Source organism: Balaenoptera ricei, chromosome 8 (genome assembly GCF_028023285.1).
Source record: "Balaenoptera ricei isolate mBalRic1 chromosome 8, mBalRic1.hap2, whole genome shotgun sequence".
Classification (NCBI taxonomy): domain Eukaryota; kingdom Metazoa; phylum Chordata; class Mammalia; order Artiodactyla; family Balaenopteridae; genus Balaenoptera; species Balaenoptera ricei.
Window position 1 is genome coordinate 51,349,470 of NC_082646.1, and position 12,373 is coordinate 51,361,842.

General features: G+C 38.4%; 1 protein-coding gene across 11 annotated transcripts in view; it reads left to right on the forward strand.

Moving 5' to 3' along the window:
* DLG2 (discs large MAGUK scaffold protein 2) overlaps window positions 1-12,373 on the forward strand; it is a 2,071,189-nt gene that overhangs the window by 1,384,086 nt on the left and 674,730 nt on the right. The gene's annotated exons all lie outside the window — the stretch shown is intronic.

Here is a 12,373-nt window from a genome sequence, read left to right on the forward strand (position 1 = left end):
TGCAATCATTGTTGCTTTTGTTGTGGTCATCCATGTACAATGCTTGGTGTCAGTCGATTTATCTCTTGTAAAAATAAAATACAGTGTGTGTGTGAAAAAAAAAAAAAAAAAAAAAAGAACAATAGAAAAATCCTTAGTTAAGTTTGGTCGGGTGCACCTTGACCAAAGTGACAGGCAAAGTAAATATGATTTAAACAGTAGATGGGGAGAAAAAACCCTGATGTGAGGAAGTCAGAGCAGGGAGCGACCTCAGAGATCATCTGTCTGCATGAGAAAATTGAAGCACCATGACCTACCCAGGGTTACCCAGTCTGTTAAACCACAGAATTAAGACTACAATACAGGTCTTCTGACTCTAATGCCAGTGTTCTCTCTAGCAGAGCACTCTGAAGAAGTGGTTTGTGCTGTTCCCTCTGCCTTGATAGGCTCGTCTCTTTCCTACTCATTCTGATGAACACCCGCCCATGAACACATTCAGTTCATACCATCTCCTCTGTGAAGCCTTTTTTGACAACCTCCAGGTGCAATCACCTATCCCTTCCTTTGTGTCATCTCTGCACCTGCTATAATCTCAGGCATCTACCACAGCAGTCATATCACTTTGTCGCATGTTTTCATTAGTCTCCCTCTGCTAGAGTGAGTTCTTTGAGGGCAGAAGCCATATCTCATTCATCCCTGTATCTCCAGGGCTTATCACCATACCTAGCACATGGTAGGTTCTAAAGTGTTAGATTATGTTTTAATTCACGTATTTGGTATTTAAATTAGAAATTACCAATGCATGTGCATAAAAATTTGCCGAGATAAATTCAAGTCATATATCATAGGAAAAGACCACAGTTATTAGGGGAGGCCTAATACTTACTTGAAGATGGAGAAGATTTCAATGACAGTGCAATTTTGGCGTTCTCGCGTGACCTGATTCTAAAGATTCTTCTGAAGACATACTATGAACAAGGCATGGCACCAGAAGTTACAAGTGTATAAAAAATGAGTAAAATAAAGTGTGTATCCTTATGAGGATGGGATATAAGGGATGCAATGAGAGCAACCTTAGGAAACTGAGTGCCAGTAGCAGAGAAACGTGATGGTCAAACTGGAAAAGAGAATATTAAAAAGAAAACACAAGAACGAGTGGACAAAAGATTGGGAGAAAATCCAGTTGTGGTTATATTCTGAGTGAAAGCCACACTGACCTGATTTGGGAGAGACAGCAAGGACAATTCCTGTCCATAAGGGAGTATGTCTTAGATGAGTTCATGAAAGAAGTGTTTGTGTTAAAAAAGGTTTTTAGTGGATTTTGTAGAAGAAAGCAAGTTTGTTTGCTTCTTAAATGATATTTTGTACTACTGGAGAAATTAGCAAGCATTCAACATTCGATCAAATAAATCTTGTGGCCCTTGCAGATTATTAATCCAGAACTCAATAGAATAGCTGTCACTATTGAATACCTACTATGTGCAAGGCAGTGAAGGCATGTAATCTCATTTATTCTTCCCAACAATCTCATAACGAGAATTGTGTGCTATTATAGCTAAAATTTCTATTTTTTATTTTTATTTATTTAACATCTTTATTGGAGTATAATTGCTTTACAGTGTTGAGTTAGTTTGTTAGTTTCTGCTGTATAACAAAGTGAATCAGCTATATGTATACATATATCCCCATATCCCCTCCCTCTTGCTCCCACCCTCCCTAACCCACCCCTCTAAGTGGTCACAAAGCACTGAGCTGATCTCCCTTTGCTATGCAGCTGCTTCCCACTAGCTATCTAACTTACATTTCGTAGCGTATATATGTCAATGCTACTCTCTCACTTCATCCCAACTTCCCCTTCCCCTTCGCCTTGTCCTCAAGTCCATTCTCTACGTCTGTGTCTTTATTCCTGTTCTGCCCCTAGGTTCATCAGAACCTTTTTTTTTTTTTTAGATTCCATATAAATGTGTTAGCATATGGTATATGTTTTTCTCTTTCTGACCTACTTTACGCTATATGACAGACTCTAGGTCCATCCAATTCACTACAAAAAACTCAATTTTGTTTCTTTCTATGCCTGAGTAATATTCCATTGTATATATGTGCCACATCTTCTTTATCCATTTATCTGTCAATGGACACCTAGGTTGCTTCCATGTCCTGGCTATTGTAAACAGTACTGCAGTGAACATTGTGGTACATGACTCTTTTTGAATTATGGTTTTCTCAGGGTATATGCCCAGTAGTGGGATTGCATGGTAATATGGTAGTTCTATTTTTAGTTTTTTAAGGAACCTCCATACTGTTCTCCATAGTGGCTGTATCAATTTACATTCCCACCAACAGTGCAAGAGTGTTCCCTTTTCTCCACACCCTCTCCAGCATTTATTGTTTGTAGATTTTTTGATGATGGCCATTCTGACCAGTGTGAGGTGATACCTCATTGTGGTTTTGATTTGCATTTGTCTAATGATTAGTGATGTTGAGCAATCTTTCATGTGTTTGTTGGCAATCTGTATCTCTTCTTTGGAGAAATGTCTATTTAGGTCTTCTGCCCATTTTTGCATTGGGTTGTTTGATTCTTGATATTGAGCTGCATGAGAAAAGGAGATTAATCCTTTGTCAGTTGCTTTGTTTGCAAATATTTTCTCCCATTCTGAGGGCTGTCTTTTCGTCTTGTTTATGGTTTCCTTTGCTGTGCAAAAGCTTTTAAGTTTCATTAGGTCCCATTTGTTTATTTTTGTTTTTATTTCCATTTCTCTAGGAGGTGAGTCAAAAAGGATCTTGCTGTGATTTATGTCAAAGAGCGTTCTTCCTATGTTTTCCTCTAAGAGTTTTATAGTGTCTGGTCTTACATTAAAGTCTTTAATCATTTTGAGTTTATTTTTGTGTATGGTGTTAGGAATTGTTCTAATTTCATTCTTTTAGATGCAGCTGTCCAGTTTTCCCAGCACCATTTATTGAAGAGGCTGTCTTTTCTCCATTGTATGTTCTTGCCTCCTTTATCAAAGATAAGGTGACCATATGTGCGTGGGTTTATCTCTGGGCTTTCTATCCTGTTCCATTGATCTATATTTCCGTTTTTGTGCCAATACCATACTGTCTTTATTACTGTAGCTTTGTAGTATAGTCTGCAGTCAGGGAGCCTGATTCCTCCAACTCCATTTTTCTTTCTCAAGATTGCTTTGGCTATTTGGGGTCTTTCATGTTTCCATACAAATTGTGAAACGTTTTGTTCTAGTTCTGTGAAAAATGCCAGTGGTAGTTTGATAGGGATTGCATTGAATTTGTAGATTACTTTGGGCAGTAGAGTCATCTTCACAATGTTGATTCTTCCAGTCTAAGAACATGGTATATCTCTCCATCTGTTTGTATCATCTTTAATTTCTTTCATCAGTGTCTTATAGTTTTCTGCATACAGGTCTTTTGTCTCCTTAGGTAGGTTTATTCCTAGGTATTTTATTCTTTTTGTTGCACTGGTAAATGGGAGTGTTTCCTTAATTTATCTTTCAGATTTTTCACCATTAGTTTATAGGAATGGAAGAGATTTCTGTGCATTAATTTTGTATCCTGCTACTTTACCAAATTCATTGATTAGCTCTAGTAGTTTTCTGGTACCATCTTTAGGATTCTCTATGTATAGTATCATGCCATCTGCAAACAATGACAGTTTTACTGCTTCTTTCCCAATTTGGATTCCTTTTATTTCTTTTTCTTCTCTGATTGCTGTGGCTAACACTTCCAAAACTATGTTGAATAATAGTAGTAAGAGTGGGCAAGCTTGTCTTGTTCCTGATTTTAGAGGAAATGGTTTCAGTTTTTCATAATTGAGAATGATGTTGGCCGTGGGTTTGTCATATGTGGACTTTATTATGTTGAGGTAAGTTCCCTCTGTGCCTACTTTCTGGAGGGTTTTTATCATAAATGGGTATTGAATTTTGTTGAAAGCGTTTTCTGCATCTATTGAGATGATCATATGATTTTTATCCTTCATTTTGTTAATATGGTGTATCACATTGATTGATTTGCATATATTGAAGAATCCTTGCATTCCTGGAATAAACCCCACTGATCATAGTGTATGATCCTTTTTTTTTTTTTTTTAATTTTTATTTATTTATTTATTTATTTATTTTTAATTTATGGCTATGTTGGGTCTTCGCTTCTGCGCGAGGGCCTTCTCTAGTTGTGGCAAGTGGGAGTCACTCTTCATCGCTGTGCGCGGGCCTCTCACTGTTGCGGCGTCTCTTGTTGCGGAGCACAGGCTCCAGACATGCAGGCTCAGTAATTGTGGCTCACGGGCCCAGCTGCTCCACGGCATGTGGGATCTTCCCAGACCAGGGCTCGAACTCGTGTCCCCCGCATTAGCAGGCAGACTCTCAACCACTGCGCCACCAGGGAAGCCCGTATGATCCTTTTAATGTGCTGTTGGATTCTGTTTGCTGGTATTTTGTTGAGGATTTTTGCATCTATGTTCATCAGTAATATTGGCCTATAGTTTTCTTTTTTGTGACATCTTTGGTTTTGGTATCAGGGTGATGGTGGGCTCGTAGAATGAGTTTGGGAGTGTTCCTCCTGCTGCTATATTTTGGAAGAGCTTGAGAAGGATAGGTGTTAGCTCTTCTCTAAATGTTTGATAGAATTCGCCTGTGAAGCCATCTGGTCCTGGGCTTTTGTTTGTTGGAAGATTTTTAATCACAGTTTTAATTTCAGTGCTTGTGATTGGTCTGTTCATATTTTCTATTTCTTCCTGGTTCAGTCTCAGAAGGTGGTGGTTTTCTAAGAATTTGTCCATTTCCTCCAGGTTGTCCATTTTATTGGCGTACAGTTGCTTGTAGTAATCTCTCATGATCCTTTATATTTCTGAAGTGTCAGTTGTTTCTTCTCGTTTTTCATTTCTAATTCTGTTCATTTGAGTGTTCTCCCTTTTTTTCTTGATGAGTCTGGCTAGTGGTTTATCAATTTTGTTTATATCTCAAAGAACCAGCTTTTAGTTTTATTGATCTTTGCTATTGTTTCCTTCATTTCTTTTTCATTTATTTCTGATCTGATCATTATGATTTCTTTCCTTCCACTAACTTTGGGGTTCCTTTGTTCTTCTTTCTCTAATTGCTTTAGGTGTAATGTTTGGTTGTTTATTTGAGATGTTTCTTGTTTCTTAAGGTAGGATTGTATCGCTATAAACTTCCCTCTTAGAACTGCTTTTGCTGCATCCCATAGGTTTTGGGTCATCGTGTTTTCATTGTCATTTATTTCTAGGTATTTTTGGATTTCCTCTTTGATTTCTTCAGTGATCTCTTGGTTATTTAGTAGTGTACTGTTTAGCCTCCATGTGTTTGTATTTTTTACAGTTTTTTTCCTGTAATTGATATCTACTCTCATAGAGCTGTGGTCAGAAAAGATACTTGATACGATTTCAATTTTCATAAATTTACCAAGGCTTGATTTGTGACCCAAGATATGATCTATCCTGGAGAATGTTCCCTGAGCACTTGAGAAGAAAGTGTATCCTGTTGTTTTTGAATGGAATGTCCTATAAATATCAGTTAAGTCCATCTTGATTAATGTGTCATTTAAAGCTTGTGTTTCCTTATTTATTTTCATTTTGGACGATCTGTCCATTGATGAAAGTGAGGTTTTAAAGTCCCCTACTATTCTTGTGTTACTGTCAATTTCCCCTTTTATGTCTGTTAGCATTTGCCTTATGTATTGAGGTGCTCCTGTGTTGGGTGCATAAATATTTACCATTTTTATATCTTCTTCTTGGATTGATCCCTTGATCATTATGTAGTGTGTAGTGTCCTTCTTTGTCTCTTGTAATAGTCTTTATTTTAAAGTCTGTTTTATCCAATATTAGAATTGCTACTCCAGCTTTCTTTTGATTTCCATTTGCATCTAATATCTTCTTCCATCCCCTCACTTTCAGTCTGTATGTGTTCCTAGGTCTGAGGTGGGTCTCTTGTAGACAGCATATATATATGGGTCTTGTTTCTGTATCCATTCAGCCAGTCTATATCTTTTGGTTGGAACATTTAATCCATTTACATTTAAGGTAATTATTGATATATATGTTCCTATTACCATTTTCTTAATTGTTTTGGGTTTGTTTTTGTAGGTCTTTTCCTTCTCTTGTGTTTCCAGCCTAGAGAAGTTCCTTTAGCATTTGTTGTAAAGCTGGTTTGGTGGTGCTGAATTCTTTTAACTTTTGCTTGTCTGTAAAGGTTTTAATTTCTCTGTCAAACCTGAATGCGATCTTGGCTGGGTAGGGTAATCTTGGTTGTAGGTTTTTTCCTTTCATCACTTTAAATATGTCCTGCCCCTCCCTTCTGGCTTGCAGAGCTTCTGCTGAAAGATCAGCTGTTCACCTTATGGGGATTCCCTTGTATGTTATTTGTTGCTTTTCCCTTGCTGCTTTTAATATTTTTTCTTTGTATTTAATTTTTGATAATTTGATTAATATGTGTCTTGGTATGTTTCTCCTTGGATTTATCCTGTATGGGACTCTCTGCACTTCCCGGACTTGATTGACTATTTCCTTTCCCATGTTAGGGAAGTTTTCAACTATAATCTCTTCAAATATTTTCTCAGACCCTTTCCTTTTCTCTTCTTCTTCTGGGACCCCTGTAATTCTAAAGTTGGTGTGTTTAATGTTGTCCCAGAAGTCTCTGAGACTGTCCTCAATTCTTTTCATTCTTTTTTCTTTACTCTGCTCTGCAGTAGTTATTTCCACTATTTTTTCTTCCAGGTCACTTATCTGTTCTTCTGCCTCAGTTATTCTGCTACTGATTCCTTCTAGAGAATTTTTAATTTCATTAATTGTGTTGTTCATTTTTTGTTTGCTCTTTAGTTCCTCTAGGTCCCTGTTAAACATTTCTTGTATTTTCTCCATTCTATTTCCAAGATTTTACATCATTTTTACTATCATTACTCTGAATTCTTTTTCAGGTAGACTGACTATTTCTTCTTCATTTGTTTGGTCTGGTGGGTTTTTACCTTGCTACTTCATCTGCTGCATATTTGTCTGTCTTCTCCTTTTGCTTAACTTACCGTGTTTGGGGTCTCCTTTTCACAAGCTGCGGGTTCATAGTTCCTGTTGTTTTTGGTGTCTGCCCCAGTGGGTAAGGTTGGTTCAGTGGCTTTTGTAGGCTTCCTGGTGGAAGGGACTGGTGCCTGTGTTCTGTCTTCTTGTCTTTCTGGTGGGCAGGGCTGAGTCTGGTGGTGTGTTTTGTGGTGTCTGGAAACTTATTATGGTTTTAGGCAGCCTCTCTCCTAATGTGTGGGGTTGTGTTCCTGTCTTGCTAGTTGTTTAGCGTGGTGCGTGCAGCACTGGAGCTTGCTGGCCATTGGGTGGAGCTGGGTCTTAGCGTTGAGACGGAGATCTCTGGGAAAGCGCTTGCTGATTGATATTATGTGGGGCTGGAAGGTCTCTGGTGTTCCAATGTCCTGAACTCGGCTTTCCCACCTCAGAGGCACTGGTCTGACACCCAGCCGGAGCACCAAGACCCTGTCAGCCCCAGGGCTCAGAAGAAAAGGGAGAAAAAAAGAAAAAAAAAACTGATAAATAAAATAAATAAATAAGTTATGAACTTAAAAAAAAATTTTAAATTTGTAAAATAAAAAATTTTTTAAAGTAATAATAAAAAGAAAAAAAGAGAGCAACCAAACCAATAAAGAAATCCACCAATGATAACAAGCGCTAAAAACTATACTAAGATAAACATAAAAATCAGAAACAATCAGTCACAGACAGCAAACCTCAAATCTGCAGTTGCTCCCAAAGTCCACCGCCTCAATTTTGGGTTGATTCATTGTCTGTTCAGGTATTCCACAGATGCAGGGTACATCAAATTGATTGTGGGGATTTAATCCTCTGCTCCTGAGGCTGCTGGGAGAAATTTCCCTTTCTCTTCTTTGTTCGCACAGCTCCTGGTGTTCAGCTTTGGTTTTGGCCCCGCCTCTGCGTGTAGGTCGCCCCCAGGCATCTGTTCATGTGCAGACAAGACAGTGTTAAAGCAGCGGCTGATTAGGGGGGTCTTGCTCATTCAGGCCGGGGGAAGGAGGGGTATGGTAGTTATAATTGGAATACAGGGTGAGCCTGCAGCAGCAGAGGCCGGTGTGAGGTTGCAACAGCCTGAGGTGTGCCATGTGTTCTCCCGGGGAAGTTGTCCCTTGATCACAGGACCCTGGCAGTGGCGGGCTGCACAGGCCCCCTTTGGTGTTTGGATAGTGACCTGTGCTTGCACACAGGGTTCTTGGTGGCTGCAGCAGCAGCGTTAGCATTTCATGCTTATCAAGCTGATAGACTCAGCTCACGCCCATTTCTGGAGCTCATTTAAGCAGTGCTCTGTCTTCTGTGGGCAGACAGGGAAGGCATCCCCTCTCCTCGTGCACCCCAAAACAATGGTCTCTTGCCTCTTAGGCAGGTCCAGACTTTTCCTGGATGCCCTCCTGGCTAGTTGTGGCACACTAGCCCCCTTCAGGCTGTGTTCACGCAGCCAACCCCAGTCCTCTCCCTGGGGTCTGACCTCCAAACCTGGAGCCTCAGTTCCCAGCCCCCACCTGCCCTGGCGGGTAAGCAGACAAGCCTCTCAGGCTGTTGAGTGTTGGTGGGCACCGATCCTCTGTGCGGGAATCTCACCGCTTTGCCCTCTGCACCCCTGTTGCTGCGCTCTCCTCCATGGTTCTGAAGCTTCCCCTGCACCAACACCCTGTCTCCGCCAGTGAAGGGGCTTCCTAGTCTTTGGAAACTTTTCCTCCTTCACAGTTCCCTCCCAGAGGTGCAGGTCCCATCCATATTCTTTTGTCTCTGTTTTTTCTTTTTTCTTTTGCCCTACCCATGTATGTGGGGATTTTCTTGCCTTTTGGGAAGTCTGAGGTCTTCTGCCAGCATTCAGTAGGTGTTCTGTAGGAGTTGTTCCACATGTAGTTGTATTTTTGATGTATTTGTGGAGAGGAAGGTGATCTCCACATCTTACTCCTCTGCCATCTTGAAGGTCCCCCCCCCATTTTTTATTTTAAGACAGTTGTCACAGATATCTTTAAATATTGTTCACGTTCCTCACTCTGGTTTATATGCTAAAACCATAAGATTCAGATATGTCTTATTTACTATATTATAATCACTTATAATAAAGGGCAGAATTAGTACATTATCTGTCATATTCTATACTACTAAGGAATCAAATATATATATACAACAAATAGTAAATATATGTGTACAGATCTTGCATGTGGCAACAGTGGGGCTGTGGCTCAAGGCCACTTGTATATTTTGTGTATTGGATATCACACTTCTGTGAGGTTTTAATATGTTTGTGTTTGGTACCTCTTTAAGGACTGTATGTTTCTTGAGAATAACGATAATGTCGTAAAATCTTTATTTTCTCACTACCTGTCACATCACTTGGCACACCATGCATGCTCAATACTTGTTCATTGGGTGAAATTGTGTTTAGTCCTAAGAAGCCAACACTTTGATATTCATGTTTTAGCATTTGCTTTAATCTGTGATATGGGAATGTATAAAAATTCATTCATCTTACATTTTGGTATGCTGTTAGTTTTAATGAAATTACAAATGTGGAAAAGAACAAAAAAAATCAAAGAAATCATTACTTAAGATTCCAATTGAAGAACATTAAAACATGGACTAGTTCACATGTGTTATTCATGAAAAACCTCTTTTCAGGAGATAAAAGTAGATCTCAAATCAAATTATATTATCACCCAGGCAGGTGGTACTATAGCACTCAAGGGGAAAAAAAAAATCAGTGAAATTAACTTAAAGACTGTCAGAGAAAGAAAAATATATGAAAAGTATTCAAAGTTTATGAAATTAGAACTTTAAATACCAAATTTGAATTTGAGTAAGTTATGCTCTTGTCTTAACTTCCATATGAGGCCAGGAAGGCTACATGCCCAGAACTATGCAGGACAATGTGTGGCATCAATTTGATTTTCTAGCCACCATGGAAACCTACCAGCTGTCACTACATAACCATTAGGTTCAGAAAAATCAAGTGTCTGAAGAAAAACGTATTTCAAAACTGGGAAATTCCATCTACTTTAGTGACCCTCCATGTCTAAGATACTGCCAGTCCTCTCACTTTTCCAGGTGGAGGGGGGAGACTGTCAGTGATGGTCAGAGCCAGATCTGAAATAATGAGAGCCCTCTCCATGCCGCTGTACAGGCTCCAAACTATCAGGATCATAAAACATTACCAGGGTGCTTAAATATCACAGGAAGTATTACTGGTCAAGAAAAAAAAAAAAACATATATAAGTGGCAGTATTTTTCAGGAAGAGAATCCTTTGTGAATTAAAAGGCATATATTGTCAAACTAATTGGGAGTAGAGTGAGGCCACTGAGACAAGTTCAGACAATAGACTGTCTGTAAACCACGCCCCCCCCAGCAGATGATGGGAGCCATTCACAACAGTTTTTCTTGGTTTTTCTGAATAAGAATACATGAAATTATGGCTAGGAGGGAATTACTGTTCATGCCTCTTGTGTCCTTACCACTCAGTAAGCAACCATTCTTCTAAGCAAATGTGAACAAAAAATATTTAAAGACTGTTGAATTGGTGTACTCCTCTGATAAGTTAACTAAATTTTCACAAATGTCACAGCGCACTCTTATATACCTCTGTTTAGAATGGAGGTATTCTTAGTTCTTTCTATTTCATTCTTTCCCCCAAGGTCTTTGCCAAGGGACCTTGTAGGATTTCTTATCTTAGAGGTTCTTAGGCAGAACATAGATGATGCTCCCTAGTGACAAAACAATAAACACTAGAACCTCTTAAATGTCTTTCCTAAATTCCCACTCTGGCTCTTATTATTCCATGTTTTAAATGCTCCTCAATTAAAGGTTGAAATATTGCTTCACCTATGCTAAAATCCTTTCACTTCTTTATAATTTCACTGAATCCTGTTGTAGTCATGGAATATTTTCTTTTAAAGGTAAGGTTACATCCCAACCTGGATGTCATCTTCCCCTCTTAAAAAGAGATCCTGGATACTACTGAATTAGGCAAATGACATACTTTTCTTGGGTTGAAAACTAAAGACCCATGGAGTAAATGTAAGCCATCAATGGTTCACCTAGCTGACTGGGGAACTTCTGAATACAAATTAGATTGTGTATAAATAATGCTTCTAGGATCTAAAAGTCAACATATATGATCATACAAATGTTCAGCAGAGATTTTGGTAGACCCCAGCTATGCAATGTGTGTCACTAAAATATTCTTGTCTTTTAAGCACTTCCTAACAGAATTTTCACCTCTGATATTTATTATCAGAGGCTTGTTTTCTTCTCTTTGAAGCTGTCTTTTTCTTTGCAGTTTGCACCACTTTAATAACGTGAAGGGCTCCACTCTAGAGAAGCACTGAAGCAAAGAAGAGCTTCATGGAACCATACTGCGAGAATTAAAACACATCACATTAGCTCAGCCTTCCCTCTCTGCCTTCTCTCTGTCAACTAAAAAAATTTATGAATAAAAAGGATTAATATGGAAACACACACATACAGGGAGTTTTGAGTTTCCTTTTGTACTTTTACGTGTGAAGAACAAAAATATGTCTATAAAGTTGCTAAAGCTTAGTTCTAACATCATCAAGTTCTCTTCTCTGAGTCATTAAGTTGTTGAAGCCCAGAAAATCAAATTTGGTTTAGGGCTGTTTGATAATGTAGTAACACAGTAAAATGTGATTCCCCAATTAGCTCATGTAATTAGAAAATCAAAAACATGCTCTAAGTGGCTGGTGGACACACATAAGTAAAGTCTATTGTCATTCTTTATATTTGCTGATGATAGTTTTATGCCTTCAATTAATGATACCATATACAAATTCCTTATGGAAGAGAACCCACAAGCGTCTGTGTTTATAAATCAGATAAATAATTTAATTACTTAGTTCAGTCATTCATTCATTCACTTTTTTTCCCCTTCATCATTTCTTTTTTGCCAGCCTCTATTAGGTAATGGGGCTATCTGATCCTTGCCTTCCAGAGAGCTCTCAATATGCAAGAACTATATTTAAATTCTTCTAAAGAAGGGACAGTAAACTGAAGTTAGAACATTACAAAAATTATGGCTTTTTGGTTGAAAATTAGATTTTTCTGGCTGATTTCTAAATGTTAATGATGTTGCCAAGACATATATAAGAAAAAAGAAACCGCCTATTCAAGAATTTTCTTGCTCAGAGGTTTTGCCTGGCTGAGGAGGGCTCTGTGATAGATAAAAGTGGGAATTGAATATTTGTTAGATTATTTTAAAGTAGCTCTTCATATATTCTATATTCATGTCTGTTGAAATCTAAGGCATATGTTTTATGTTGCCTGGCTATATTTAAAATGTTTCTCTCTGTAAGTTTAAATAAATTTAAGGGTTGGTT